Source organism: Hyalella azteca, unplaced genomic scaffold (assembly GCF_000764305.2).
Source record: "Hyalella azteca isolate HAZT.00-mixed unplaced genomic scaffold, Hazt_2.0.2 contig4008, whole genome shotgun sequence".
Taxonomy (NCBI): Eukaryota; Metazoa; Arthropoda; class Malacostraca; order Amphipoda; family Hyalellidae; genus Hyalella; species Hyalella azteca.
This window is the reverse complement of record NW_025934235.1, coordinates 7,393-24,289: the sequence shown is the minus strand read 5'-3', so window position 1 is coordinate 24,289 and position 16,897 is coordinate 7,393. Positions and strand designations below refer to the sequence as shown.

The window sequence follows — 16,897 nt, the reverse complement described above, 5'->3', positions numbered from 1 at the left end:
AGCTTTTATGACGAAGGATTTATATGCGATGCATGTGCTTAGTATACGGTTCTATCAAATGTTTATGTAATACAGTTCAGTTTCGGTGCTTGAATAAATGTTTAAAAAAAAATATTGTTTATATAACTCAAATGGACACCCGGATGTGACAAATTCGTCACATATTATTATTTTTCTAATTATATATAAAAATTATGATTTCAGTGCATAAATTATCTATTCACCACTTACTAGACACATTAAAAGTAATTCAGATTTTTTTTAACTTTCGAAACATAATTCAGTGCGTAAAGGGTTAATGACTTGTGCAACTTTGTAGGACCAGTTGTCTTTCATAATCCACTCATGAATGCCCCATACACCAGTGAGGGAATCATGTTGTTGTGTCAAGAGTAGTTGAAACTTTAGTCTGACTAGCTAATAAACCAGAAGTGCTAAATCAGGATTTAGTCTGACTAGCTATATACCAGAAGTGCGAAATTAGGATTCGCCAATTTAATTCTTGAACTGCCTAACTGTGCTTTTCTCTTGCTTTACTTCCATTGATGTTCAACATTTAGGTATTGTGTGACCTAGTCCGCTTATGCATCCCTGTGCTTGGCACCTATTTGTTTCTATTTGCTTGCCAAATACCATTTGCTTTCAAAGTGTGCTCTAGTCCCTAGATAATCATTAGCTCTCCCAACAGTCCAGGAAATGGTAAGATGGCTACAGCCCTTTGGACATACTTCCTGCCATAAGGTAAGAGTGGTGGTGCTGAGTGCAGTGTGGAGTGAGTGTGGTGTGCCTGGGTGTGGTATGTGAGAGTGTGTGACTTGGTGGTCCACAAGCCACTCAGCCTTGATCTCCATCCTCCCACCAGTGGTCAAGTTCTGCCTTGCTAACTATCACTTCTTGGCTTGTACCTGAAGCCTGGGACGGTTACTACTTGATTTATGATTACTACTTGATTACTACTACTACTACAAGTACTAGGGATGGTTAATATTTGATTTATGGTTGTTAAAACCATAGTTGGCCTTGGCTAATGTTGAGTAAGACATTTTTATTATCCAGCAGCAGAAGCTGTTAATGACTATTTTCCATTTTGACTTTACTATTATTTTGTAGTTACTCAAAACTACGACGCTAGGAGGCCTCAGTAGTCCACTTATTAGAGCTCTTTACCAAGTGGGCTGAACTGAAACCACTGCTAGAGTTTCAGTTAGTTTAGGTACCATCCGGTTATTGTTGTATCTGCCATTTTGTATTTTGTGTTTTGTTAGTAGTAAATTGTTTAGTGTTTCCCATGTTTCATGCCTTCCTGAATGTGACTCCTTCTGACCACATTCAGTATTTGTTCCATGACCAAGGACTCAAGAGATACAGTCTCGCATATTTGTGCAGGCTTACCAGGGAACCGCTACAGCGTCATCGTATGAGATGTGCCATCAGTGCCTTCTAGCAATTAATTGGTTGCGGCAATTACGGTACGAACCTGTATGTCAACATCAGGACTACTTTCCCGGCATCCTCTCGGCCGGCGAAATAGACACAATCAATACCTACCGTCAACCGGGGCTACTCGGGACAGATTTGAACGATTAGTTTTTAATAACAGTTAATAACTTCTTGCGATGAAACATTTCATAAACAAGTTTAGTCTCATTTTATAGCTGATTGGCAGGGCTATCGAATGGCGTTGTCAAAAAAATTCCATATGCTATTCGTAAGGTGCCAGACGCAAAATAGAGATTGTCCCAAGTAGCCCCGTCGGTTGGGGCTACTCGGGACAACGGGAATAAAACTTCATTTCAAAACATTTGAAGCATGCAGAGCGTACTCATCCATTACTNCCGCGGTCTTAACCCTTCGCAAGGCCCCATGCCCTTGGCCCTTGGGCCCCTGTTGCAACTGTCTCTTATACACATCTAGATGTGTATAAGAGACGTGTCATAGGCCTGTCCCGAGTAGCCCCGCCTGTCCCGAGTAGCCCCGGTTGGCAGTAATAGTAACACGCGCAAATGGAATATATAAATTAGGTCATTATGACATAATTACAGAGTGTAATTAGACTATTTGATACAAAATATTCAAGAAGAAATTGATCTCTGCAGAATTCTCTTCCAGTCTGTAACTAAGTCTACAGAACAAACAAGGTTATCGTTACCAACAACACGTCTCTGACAAATATACAGTCGCCGACTCATGGCCGCCGGACTCCAAACATAGAAAAACCTAGCCAATCAACAAAAACCTTGCAGGTTAGGTCCAGTTAGGAACAGGTTTCATTAGAAAAAAAAAAAAAAACATAAAAACACTAAGAAAACCTTTCTGGCCGCGAGACCGGCCGTGGGTCCAGCCATAAATTTGTCCCAGACCTCCAACAATCAAAGGAATTACTCTTCCTAATTTCATAAGTACCCAAAGGTGATCAATATGAATTTGTACAATATCTCCTATCTCAACAGTATTACTAGATGTTACATTGATGGACTGAGATCTTTCATGAAGTGAAGTCAGATAGTCCAAATGATAGCAAGTTAAACATTTGAGAAGGATGGTCTTTTCATTCAGGGATGGATCACAAATATCTTCAATGTTGACGAGTCTGGAATTTCCCTGATTCGACGACCATTAATCAATACTGACAATGTTATTGGTTGTAAATCATTGATATCTTCTGTAAGATAAATCAAGGGTCTGGCGTTTATTTTTGCTTCATTTGAGCAATTATGCTTTCCAAATCTGGGTGCACTTTGTTATGTCACGTACCGTCAACCGGGGCTACTCGGGACAATTTCGAATGTTTTTCATTCATAACTTCTTACCATGAAACATTTCATAAACAAGTTTAGGCTCATTTCAAAGCTCTTTGCAAGGGCTATCACATGGCTTCTCCAAAAAATTCCATATGCTATTTGTAAGGTGCAAGAAGCAAAGAAAGTGTCCCCAGTAGCCCCGTCAAACAGGGCTACTCAGGACACTTGAAATAAAACTCAATTTTAAAACATTTGAAACATGCAGAGCGTACTCATCCATTACTAACAGTACTCTGAAGTCCTCCTCTTTCATTGTAGATGATTTAGAGGTAGAATAAATGACATTTTCTGTGATTTTTGCTTGTTTTTCCCTTATTGATAAGATATTACCATATACATTAATTACTGTATTGTTGATGCAATATTACTGTATTATTGATGCAATATTTCTGCATCCATAAACATACTATTGAGCATTTACAACAACCTTGTCCACTACAAGCTTTATATCAGCAGCCTTATAGCATTTTTTCTGTATCTGTAAGCTTACGGGAAGGCTTGTAGTTTCACACCATTTTAATTGGGTTAAGTGAATTTACTATAAAAAAATGTGAAAAACATACATAAAACAGAAAGGAATGTTTTAGTGACAACCATCATGTTTTGAAGAAATAAATCATAGTTTAGGTCAATTACTTTTCATTCTATGATGCCCAGTGCACAATTCTATATATGACATTCTATGCACAATTTTGTGATGACCGATGATGCACTAATTTTTTGATAAGTGAATTTTTTTTCACTGAGCGAGGTAAATGTAATCAATATTCTTTGTTTTTAATAAATTTTTTTCTTAACTGGATCCTTTGCTAACTGAGGTTCTACTGTAAATGCGTTTTTGGGGGTGTCCCGAGTAGCCCCGCCGTGCAGAAATGGCCGCAATTTTTTTTTGGATTGAGGTATGCAAATTCCGCAAATAAAGTTTTCATGCTCACTTGTCTGCCACTTTTTTCTAAGCAAAATTTTTTAATACGGCAAATATTGTTTTTACTACAGACCTTAGCAGACATAACTTCTCAAAATATTGTTCTTCACAATTTGTTTCAGGAATTTTTCAAAGCTAGTAAATGTAGTATTTTCGAACTTCCTTTATACTACATAAATAGGAAAAATGTTGACGTTTATGCCACTATATTTAGTTTTGTAATATTGCAATTAGTTTTGCTACTAAAACAGTTTTAATCTGTCGGAGGACTGTCCCAAGTTACCCCACCCATCCCGAGTTACCCCGCCCGTCCCGAGTAGCCCTGGTTGACAGTATATTTTGAATGCAAAAAAAAATTATAACTATAACATGAAATTTGTTTTGAAGGTTATCATAGCACGAATCACAATAGAGTATAAAGATAGCAGTTCTGCCACCACCCTTCATTGAATTATCCTACCTTTTTTCTAAAATTCAACAATCTCTCTTCTATCAAAGTTTGCAAAGTTCATTAGCTACCATACATAAAATATTCTGCAGCGGTGGTCAAGTTCCGGCTGACATGACATCCATTTGCTTGTTAGACACTAATTTTGTAAAGGTTGCTTCAGATAAACTAATCATTGCCATTCCCATGTTTCACCCTCAATGAAATGTAGCTAACGATATTGAATGGCATCATTCATACAAACTTGTATCTATTAAACTTTTACATTTCAAGATCTGATGGAAGCAGTGGGCATCCCAAACAATACGAGGAAGTTTATAAAAACAATAATGATCTAGAACTTATAAGCGGGCTTTACCCAAAAAAAAAAATAATATTTCAACATGGATATAATTAAAAAAGATAATTCCTTGCAGTTTATAAACAAATCTCTCTATTAAAAAGTTAGATTTCGTTGTTCAATAAAGTTTATATAAACTACACGAGTCGAACCAACAATAATAAAATACAAGACATGTCTGGGTTACTTCTGACGTTCCACTTACCAGATAAAGAACATACGGTAATCGAGGATAAAGAACATATGGTAATTGAGAGGTTGAGATTGTATTGACCTTTTAGGCAATTAGAAAGATTTTCCACCCTAATACAAGTATTCTAATCAAAATATTTAATTTCAATCTTTAAATATCTGAATTTAAAACTAGAAACAAAACAATTACAATTATAAGACTTTATATAAAATAATTAAATGCAGTGAATGTATATAAAATATTTGAATTGTGCACATGTTTATTTCAAACAGTGTTAGCTTTTCTCATAACTATATATAAAATAATTAAATGCAGTGAATGGATATAAAATATTTGAATTGTGCACATGTTTATTTCAAACAGTGTTAGCTTTTCTCATAACTTAAGTCTCGTTTCAAGTCGTATGAGGTTTGTTTGGTTATCGTTCAGTTTATGCTTAGTATTGGTTCATTAGTCTAAATCAAATGGGAACAGTGCAGTCAGTCACTCAGTCACTACTAGTTGGTGTGTTAATAGGGTAGAGTCTGGTAGATTTATAGGACATAAAACTAGTAGATCTATTGATAGTGCTGTGCACTGTGCTATCAGCTACCTACCTATCTGTTATGTGACTCTTCAATGTTTATAAGATCTGCATTCCTGAAGTGTTTTTGTATATTGAAGCCAGTTAAATGGTCAATATTTAGCCCATTACCTTGCTCCATACAAACTTTACAAAGCTAATGATTAGAAGAGCTAATGATTAATGATTAGATTAGAAATTAATGATTAGCTAATGATCAATAATTGTTTACCCAAAAATCCCTAAGTGGTAAACACCACCTTGGCCTGTTTGCCATTATTGAAGGCAATAAGTGCCCTTTTAAGCCATCCATTATGATCCATATACTGTTGTTGTTAGTAGGCTAATTGCAACATAAAAAAATAACACTTCAAAAAGACAAAAAAGCTGAAAAAAATAAAAAATCAAATATATAAAAAAAAATCATGAAAAAATAAAATAAAATCATGGATTTTTGATTTTTTGATTTTTTTTTTACAAAAATAAAAAAAAAACTCACCAACCCTGGTTTACAGAATCCAGAGGTTGGAAGGCTAAATTTTTTAGTACTCTAATCTAGTCAGTCAACTGAGTCGTGCAAGTGTCGTGTCATGGCGGTCATGCATTGCCTTTTTTTTGATAAGTTTCTCCAGTTGCCAATGAGTTTCTCCTCAATTTGAAAGCTGAAGTAATAAATAGGTGCAATAAGGGTAAACGCAACATATTCCGACATCGTGGGTAATTCCGTTGTCTTAGTTCCACGCATGCGTAGATTGTTGAAATAGTGACATCATACTATTGCACACCAGATTCCCGCAAAACACTAGGTCTGGCTGGAAAATGTTAAGATCCTCAGAGCAAAAGTCAAGTCAACTAGTGAGAACATCGAAACACGTGTCAAAGTTGATAGTTGACCTTGCTCTACCAAATAGTGATAAACTGCTTGTGAAGAAAGAATATTATCGTTTGAGACTTTTAAATAAGTCTGTGAATATATTAGGAATCTTTCAAGTATACTTGTATTTGATGATTTCAAGTTCTAAATAAATTAATAGATGATTAAGTTAAGAGACGGTTTTATACATAAAAAATAATTCCGACACAGCTTGGAACTGGACACACACAGCTTGTTCTGAGCTAAATTCAAAAATTAAAATTTTCTTAATTAACACGTTTCCTGCGATGTGACCCACCGGTGGGTCACCACTGTGTTACGTGTACGGCGACGGCCAATATTGATGCTATTCTCCTGTTGCGACGGTGGTATATGTACGATAACTTCAATGGCATCTGAGATAGCACGGAGTGAGGTTGTCAGAGTTTTGTTCCCATATGTTACAGCTTGATTAGGTAAGAAAAACAGTGACCCACGGGTGGGTCCCATCGCATCTGAAGATAATGTTTTTGTTGTAATGCGATGGGACCCACCGGTGGGTCCGATATTAAAAAATTGTATATGTTGAATTCACGATGCATAAGTTGTTTGTTCAATTTTTTAATTAATTGATATTTTTTGTAGGTGTGACCATGAATGTTTCTGCTTTCTATAAGGGTCAAAAAAGATCTACCGTAAAATGGGGTAACTTAGACCAGCGGGGTAACTTAGACCACCACTTTTCGTTTTTTTAACAAAAACCCCCACAACTCAAAAACTATTTGACATAGAAAAATTTTGTCAATGGGCATTAAAGGCCTAATACTGAGGCTACATAACACAATAGAAAGATTTAAAAACTTTGCATATCTTATAGGATAAAAAATTAAAAATGTGACCCACGAAAAAAAGCTATTATTTAAAGCCTGTCAGAGTACCCCCTCCAATTTTTTTATTTTTTGGTTAAATAACTCCAGGTTTTGATGCATTGTAGTAGAACTCTTCTAGTTACATATGCATCAAAGCGGCTAAAACCAAATCTCGAAAAGTTTCTACATTTTGTGACTCATGTGATGGTTTGCCTTATCTCTGCCTACCATGTTTCAATATGAAACATGAAAAGTAAAATATTTATTCACTAACAAATGTAATTATATTTTTATTCTGCATATTTTGAATAAAATGAAATTTTCATGAATTGGAAGTTCGATAAACCTTCGTTCTTACATATCTTTCTTTAATTTAACCTTTAAATAGTAATACTAGGACACATATATAAAGCGTAGTCAATATAGACTTATATTTTTTTGCAAATTATAAAAGGAAGAAAAAATTAAAGTGGGACCCACTGGTGGGTCACATCGCAACAATGGAAAGAAGACTGGGACCCACCAGTGGGTCACATCGCAGGTGTCGTACATAGCAGCAAAAGAGCCGTCGCGGGAAACGCGTTAAAAGTTTTATAGCTCTTTATTAAAAGCTTAATTAAAAAATTAAAAATTTTTAATTAGGCTCGTTCTGAGCTGTCATATTCTGATACAGCTCGCACAGGGTGTCGGAATTCCAACACAGGGTGTCGGAATTACGAATTAGTAAGAGTTTGAAGTGCTGTCAGAATTAGTCTCACAATATGCCAATTTAGTCACACACAGCATCGGAATTCAGGGATTTTGTAGATTTGAATTCTAAAGGCTTTTAAATAAATATGGTGCCATGGTGCGTAGTGTAGTGTTTGAGAGTGACGTAAAGCAATCAGAACTGGAGTTGTGCATACAGTGATCTTTTTATAGCCATTCATTTCTTGGCACATCCTTAATGTGTCGGAATATGGTGTGTTTACCCTGAAATTTTTTCTATATTTAATTTGAAACCATTATGTTAGGAGAAAATATCATTTCCTTCCGTAGATCCCTATTGCGCATCTGTGAGTGACGTGCGCAATTAACAATGTTGGGAGTGGCCCCTGTGGGATATTCTCTGAGTTGCCTGACATAACATTCATGCTCGATTTCTGACAGCCTGCACAGGGCTTGAAGACGATTTCTGACAGCCTGTTTCTAGTTGCCTGGAATGCTTTTTTCAAGTGAACCACTAATCTTAGAATTACATCCTGCTATTAGTAATAGATGAGCACACTCTGCATGCTTCAAACATTTTAAAGTTGAGTTTTATTTCAACTTTCAAGTGTCCTTTATTACCCCATTCCCAGGGATAGTTCAAGGGGCTTTTATTAGGCATCTGGGCTGGGGCGGTCTGGCACCTTACGATTTACGAATAGCATATGGAATTTTTTCGGAGATTCCATTCAATAGCCCTTGCAAAGATCTTTAAAATGAGCCCAAACTTGTTTATGAAATGGTTCATGGTGAGAAGTTAGTAAGGAAAAATGCTCAAAACCGTCCCTTATTACCCCGTTCGACGGTACACTACTTAGGGTAAATGTGGTATATTCCGACACATTAAGGACGCACCAAGAAATGAAAAACTATAAAAAAACCCTATGCGTTACTCAAGTTCTGTTTGCTTTACTTGACTCTCAAAACACCGTACAACACACCAGCAATGATGAAACGTCACAAAATGTTGCCATATTTATTTAAAAGCCTTTAGAATGCAAACCTACCAAATCCCTATATTCAAACACTGTGTGTGACTATACTAGGCACGTGGTGACTGGTGAGACGTATTCCAACCGCGCTTCAAATTGTACTAATACCGTACGTAATTCCAAACAGCGACATCCACGTGCCACGGTCAGGAAGATGTGCCACGTGCGCGGGAATTTTTATTATCATTGCATCAATTTGCGCTGTGCGCCGTAATATGTCATTAAAAAAGTGCACCGTTCACCAGCCTGCGCCGTGCTACTAAAGTTGTTTAAAGATGAATGCGTGGCAACGCTATCACACACGAACAAATATCTGCATCACGTTGACTAGATTTCTAACGTGTTAACTCAGGTTCTAAGAGTCGGCAATGTTCTCAATAATTATTCATAGATCACAATTCGGTTGGAAATTATTTACAAAACTGAATAGTAGAAGGCGACGATCCACATGGCTTGAGATTGGCTCCTTTTAACAAAGGACTTACTTACTTGGTTAACACTTTAACCGCATCGTGACCCATATGTGGGTCACGCGTGTCTGTCTCAACCTGCATCGTGACCCACATATGGTGCACACCCTTAAATTTATAATAATTCATTAAATTTCAATATTAACCTCCTCAATCACATTTTAGGTGTTGTAAGTAAAGGATAATGATGACGATAATGTATACTAAGCATATATTTTGCGTGTAGCGAGTAAACATTATTAATCATTCTTTGTTGAACTTGAGTCCTTAGGCGCTTTACGACAAAATGGAGTGCTTCAGATTGAAGCATGATACGCAAAAATATGGTTTATTTTTGCAAGTGTCGCAATAAGTGTTTATCTTGCGAGTTTTTGAACGGGCTACTTTAGTTCCTTCCACACTGGCAATTTGGCTGTAGCAAGACAGACATCTCTTCCTCTTCTTACTTTTAGGCCCATCAGCCTCAACCAATTCATGAGATTTGCGCTTTCCTGAGATGTTTGATCTATCTGGACCTGGGTTCAGATTCTCTTTAGCAATTCCGCAAATGAGTGACATTGCAAGACTCTCTTTGAATTTCAGAATTGACGTTTTTCTTCGTCGCTGCGGGAGACAAAATTGGGTTATAAATAACCCAAGCATTCACAATTGAAGTCCCTAACAGCAATTCAATGGCAAGTTTTCTGTACCATTTGGTGCTTTTTCTGAGAACTGAATTATAAAAAGTCATTTGGTCAGATTTGTCAACCCCAACTTTTGCAGCATTATAATCTGTAATGTTTTCAAGAACTTGCTCTGCATATCTATTTGTTTCCTGAACAATATGCGATATAACATCGTCAGTTACAAACAATTTGAAGGCATCAATAGGTGAAACAGTTCCATCTGCTTCAGAAGGTACGGGTTGTACTAATAGTTGTTCATTTCCTGTGAAGGAGAATGATCTCGCTGAAGCTACGGTTGAATTCCATTCATTGCCTGCGTTGTCATCACATGCTGAGCTGGCATCATCATCTGAAACTTGAATCGTTATCAGAACTACTTGCTGATTCACTTAGATCATAAGTTGGTGAAAAATCATTGCAGGTATCGGAGGAAGAATCAGCAGAATCTCCCGAATCAGGACTATCTGCTCCATTTTCATCAGCATCATGTTCGGCATTTTCAGAACCTCCGCCTTTCCGGTAAAATCGAGATGGTTCCATGCGCCTGAAATGAGGATATTACATAATTCATTATATAGCAAACACTAAGTGTATCCAATAATCAACAATATATAATGAATACTTGAAGGATCTCACAAGAAATTTTACAAATAACATGCAGTGGTCGTGGTCACATATGGCGCATGTTGCTACAGATAATGGCTACAATTACTCTTCACATCGTGCACCTCTATTGGTGCACGGGGATCGTGACCCCATGTAGCGCACGGGGATCGTGACCCCATGTAGCGCACGATGCACAAAATGAACACAGCGTTTACTGTCCACATCATGTACCACATTTGTCCCACGGATTTTATAACACCAAATGTTTGTACTTACGTTCATAGAGTGACACACAACCTCTCGTCTTCCTGGCTCAATGGTGACTGAAGCAATCGTAGATTGAACGAGATGCAGACGGGGTATAATGGCGATTCTCGGAGATGCGGTTAGAGTGTTAAGATACGGCGCAGCACCGACAAAGGTATTAGCGCCCGACGAAGGACTGACTTTGGCAAATAGTACAAACCCGAATGTCAATGTCAGGAATACGTTGCGTTCCCGACATCCTCCCGGCTGGAGAAATGGGTTTGTGCGGTGCAAACCCATTGAAAACAAAAATACATGCACTGCACTTTTTTTTTAAATTGTCAGTTCTCATTTTTTGCAACTTTGAAGGTTAATTATATAGACTAACAACAAACATTAATAAAATATGAATAGCTTCAAGAGACTCATACGTTTCAGACAAATTTACGGCCAGACTCTGTAGTCTGTACCTGAAATATCTCCCAAAGTACTGAACATAGCTTGATGAAACTTGGTTCACATATCCATTATGGCCTAAGGGTACGCACACAGTGAAAGCAGGTTGCCAGCGTGCTGGTTACCTGCTCAGGCTGGCGCCTGAAACCGTAGAATACAGAAGCCTATCCGTACAGCCTGTACGGTACAGGTTTTCACTGTGAACAGTTACATGATTATCCCATGTTCATTCTTGTGGCAGGTTGAAGCAGGTTGCCTGCGCGGGCAAACCAGCTTTCACTGTGTGCGTACCCTAACAGTAATGTCAAGTGCGTGACAATTCTTTTTAATATCACCTACATTCGTGAGTTCTATGACGAAACGTGCCGAAATTAGCAGTGTATCAGATATTTCTTCTCAAATACTGAACAGATCTGAATGAAACTTTGCATATAGAAACCCAACCTCCCAACGGTGTGATGTTTAGCTCATGACAATTTTTTTACGTTTTGCCTTTGTTGGCAAGTATTTTTCTCTTTTCCCTCATTCGTGATTTAAAAAGTAAATTTGTGTTTAAATTCGCAGTGTACCAGAGATTTTTTCTAAAATACTGAACAGATTTGAACGAAACTTTGCATAGAGAAACCTAACTTCCAAATGGTGATGTTTAGCTTGTGACAATTTTGTCAATTTTGCCTTCGTTTGCGAGTTATACAGCTTTATGTATATGGCTCTTGGTCAATGCTAGTTCAAAAATCGGCCTGAGAAATGCTGGTCATTTCTCCGTATAACTCGCAAATGAAGGCAAAATCGAAAAAATTGTCACGAGCTAAACATCACACCGTTGGGAGGTTAGGTTTCTACATGCAAAGTTTCATTAAAATCTGTTCAGTATTTTAGAAGAAATGGCTGGTACACAGGTCTCGGACAAATTTACAGCCGGACTGGCAGCCAATCTTGCGGCAAAAAGGTTTTCTTAGTGTTTTTATGAGTTTTTCTAGGTTTTATGTGTTTTTAATGGAACCTGTTCCTAACTGGGCCTAACCTGCAAGGTTTTCGTTGATTGGCTAGGTTTTTTTCTATGTTTTTAGTCCGGTGGCCGTGAGACCGGCCGTAAATTTGTCCGAGACATAGTGGTACACTGCAAATTTTGGTATGTTTCATCATATAACTCATAAATGAAGGCGATATTAAAAATAATTGTCACGAGCTTGACATCACCGTTAGGCCATAATGAATATGTGTACCAAGTTTCATTGAACTACATTCAGCACTATTGGAGAAATTTCAGGCACAGTCCAGCCGCAAGTACGGCCATAAATTTGTCCGAGACGTTATCACATGACGATGAAGCAGCATTGCGTAAAAGTATGTAAAGACGATGTTGGGAATTTCTGATGACAGTTACGTATGTCAGGACATATTTTATTTACAAAAGATTTCACACTCAAAACTATTTTCCCATTAATTACAATGATGAAATTATTTCTGACTCCTTTCATTAACCGTAGAATCTCTAATAACCCTATAAGCGCAATAATAGTATATATAGAACAAGCAAAATCTGTCATTTAACACTAATATTTGTTTACTTCATATGTCCAATTTCTGAGGACTTGGTTATTCACCACTTGCCTCACGTCTGGACTGAATATTGCCTCACGTCCGGACCAGACGGTCTACGGAAGGTAAACAAACACAAACGATGTTCGCCAGTTTGTATAAGAAATTTGTAGAAAATTTCTTTGAAAATAAATTTCTAGATTTTTGCTTTCACAAAATTTCCATATCAAGGAAAATCATAGATTATTGATGGATAATTAAATGCATATTAATTATTAAGTATTATACATTTTCTGTCTCTTGTCCCTTGACAAAATGTATGTGCGCGCTACGCCGACGCTTGCACGCGCTGCGCCAATGCTTGCGTGTGCAAGCAGGGATGGCCAGAAGTTGCACCAACTGTACGCCGCAATAGCTTGAAAAATGTCAAAATGTGCGGGAAAATTCCCTGAAAACATATATAATCCTGAGTGTGGTCCACGTGTTTGAATTCCGATTGCTGTGTGAGCTGCATTGGAATACGAATATTGGAATATTCATTCTACACAAACAGTTTATCACTATTTGGTAGCCACTGTGCAGAGAGTGGATGAATATTGCAAGATCTTTGGCGATGCTTCAGTAGCAAAATTTATGCCTTCAGAAGATCTTGCTGACACATTTAGATTGAAATTCTTTCATTTAATATATTTGTCAGTCTTCGGCCAACTATTTAAAAAAGTAAGGTTTCCGGTATGTTGGATTGATCAGTATGCAGTGAAGCTTGTCCGGAAATCAGTTGCGATGAGTTCCCACCAAAAAAATGTAAACATCAAGTTTATGATTACGTAGTTGCAGTCACATTAGAGTGGTCAGACTGCATTATCAGGTTTATCACATGTTCAGTTGACACTTGCTGTACAATCGGACTGTTTTTAGGGTAAAATTAGTTATTTGGAGTAAGACGTGCATGCAACCTTGTAAATAAGTTCGTGGCTTGTAAATAGTTTTTCATTACTCAGCGTAAATGGATTTTCATTCAAAATTACCCGGCGACGCATCTTAAAATTACCCGGTGACGCTTAGGGCTTAAAAACCCATATATTGGCAACGCTGCATCCACCCTCTGCACCATGGTTTGGTAGAGCTAGGTCAACTGTCAACTTTGACACATTTTTTGATGATCTCATTGGGTGGCATGCACTGTCTCTCTTTGGATCTCAACATTTTCCTGCTAGATGGCTCAGAGAGACCTAGTGTTTTGGCAGTAGTTTGACACGCAAATGTATGACGTCACTATTTCAACCATCAACGAACGCATGGAACTAAAACAAAGCTTAATAAAAAGGAAAAACTAGAGAGGTGTTGGAATTACCCACGATGTCAGAATTTATGTGATTGAATTGTCGGAATTGGTGTTGGAATTACCCACGATGTCAATTTTCAATTGATTTTTAAAATATGGTTGTTAAAGCCTATAAAGGGTTAATTTAAATTTAATATCCCTTTAGAATTCCATACAATTGGTCAGACTTAGAAGTCAACAAATAATGTTCTCCAATGCCATTAATGATTATGAATTGACAATCAATGGCAATGGGCATTGTGACTGTGACTGTCTACATTGAACTTCAAGACAAGCTGAAATATTCCAAAATGGAACTAGGTACCATAAAATGGGGTTACTTTGACCGGCAGAGTTACTTTGACCACTTTTTGTTTTTTTAACAAAAACCCCCAAAACTCAAAAATGATTTGACATAGAAAAATTTGTCAATGGCCATCAAAGGCCTAAAGGCTAATACTGAGGCTACGTAAGACAATAGAAAGATTTAAAAAGTTTGCACATCTAATAGGTTAAAAAATTAATAATGTGACCCATGAAAAAGAGCTATTATTTAAAGCCTGTCGGAGTACCCCCTCCATTTTTTTTCATTTTTTGGTAAAATAACTCCAGGTTTTGATGCATTGTATAGTATACCGTAACTCTTCTAGTTACATACGCAAAAGACAAATTTTAGGAAAGTGTCATAGTTTGCAAATGGGGGGCGCTGCCCCCCAATGGGGGAACTTTGACCACCTGATGGCAGCCGTGACGGGGTAACATTGACGGTGATTGACCGGCTTGGAAATTAAGTTAAAAATTACCGTAGGTACCTATATAACATATTTTATGTTTGATACACCTATTAATGTTTTTTTCTTTATGTTGCAGACTCTACAGAGTCTTATATATGGTAATTTTAACTCAATTTCCAAACCAGTCAATGTTACTCCGTCACAGCTACCAGTAGGTGGTCACATTTCGCCCATTGGGGGGCGGCACCCCCCATTTGCAAACTATAACACTTTCCTAAAATCTGTCTTTTGCATATGTAACTAGAAGAGTTCTACTACAATGCACCACAACCTGGAGTTATTTGGAGTTAGGGTAAACGCGGTATATTCCGACACATTAAGGGGAGCGTCTACCCTAAAATTGAAAATTTTCACTTTTTCGGTTTTCATACTAATTTTAAAGCTGACATTCTGCCCTATCCAACGGTACCACTGCCATCTCTCTATGTTGATTTATGATTTCACGACATTTCATGAAAGGGGGGTGGGTGGGGGAGTTCTTTAAGTAATGTTTTCTTTCATTTTTTTCGAAAAATTGACACGAATAAAAGCTGTCTATTTTTTGATTTTACATATGTGTACCAAGTTTCAAAGTGATCCGTCTGTAAATAGCCGAGATAATTTTTGGGGCAGACGCTCCCCTTAAGGACGCATCGAGAAATGAAAAACTATAAAAAAAACCATATGCGTTACGTAAGTTCTGTTGCCTTCACATGACTCTCAAAACACTTCACTCCGCGTCAGCAACGATGAAACATACACAAAATGTTGCCATATTTATTAAAAAGCCTTTAGAATGGAAACCTACCAAATCCCTATATTTTGTCACTTTGTGTGGCAATATTCAACACATGGTGAGTCGTATTGCATCAGCGCTTCAAATTTAACTGATACGTATTGCCGACATCCAACATCCACGTGTTCAAATTCCGTTTGCTGTGTGAGCTGTATCGGGATACAACACGGCTTTGAATTAGAACACTAACGAATATTGAACACTACTGAATTACGTTTTAATTAACAGCTATTAGGCTTTTAATTAAGCAAATTTAAATTTTTGTACAAAGCTTTGAACGATCTGTGTGTGTCCAATTCAAGTTGTGTCGGAATTAGTTTTCATGTGTCTAAATCCAACATCTTAACTTAATCATCTATTAATTTATTTATGACTTGAAATCAGCGAATACAAGTATACTTAAAGGCATAGTGGAAGTCTATGAAGAGAGGTACTTATGTCGGTCCACCCCCGTGCGGCGGTCCGCGGTCTTAACCCTTTGCAAGGCCCCATGCCTTTGGCCCTTGGGCCCCTGTTGCAAGTTGCAATGATCTAAACTCAACGGTTTGACTCCCATGGTCTCATCACAACTCCCTTTAGAAATACGTAAAGTTTTGAAATTGATATAAATATATAAATAAATATTTGAACTGGGAAATTCCTTAGTTACTTACGTTGGTTCCAGAATGATATCAATGACGTAAAAAATGACAATGACAATTATGACATTGGTTAAGAAGCTTCAGCCATGATCTCAGCTCTGCTCAGTCCTTTTACCTTGTAATTAATTATATTAGAACTTTGATGTTCAAATGTCGATACTACTGGCAACTGGTGTAGTGACCTTGACGCTCCAATTATGACAGAGCGCTCCAATTTCCCAAAAGCTCATGTTCTTTTATTTATACTATGGAATGCCACCATGCTGGCAAGTGTCAATATCACAATCAAAATTATTTCACCATCAGAAATATGTTATAATATCACAATCGAAAATATTATTCACAAATAACCATCGATTTCAATCGAAAACTGTTCCCATCTGGCATCTGTCAGGCTTTGTTTACATATACCTGCGGTGACGTCACACATAAGAACACGTGGTACACCAAGAACATCAACATAAAAAAATGCATTATTTCGGTGTACCACAAATAAATAAATGTAAATAATTAGCAATGGAAAATGTGTTGCTGCAACATTTTGAGAGACTGTGCCTAAGCAGAATAATATATTATTATTATCATAGTAAATATACCAAGTAATAAAGTAGTTCCTTGAATGGCCACTGCTGGCGCTAGGATCTGGAT

At 37.3% G+C, this 16,897-nt stretch overlaps 1 protein-coding gene across 3 annotated transcripts in view; it reads right to left on the bottom strand.

Moving 5' to 3' along the window:
- The window catches only part of LOC108677852 (WASH complex subunit 1), a 43,208-nt gene that overhangs the window by 25,104 nt on the left and 1,207 nt on the right, over positions 1-16,897 (bottom strand). The window lies entirely within an intron of this gene.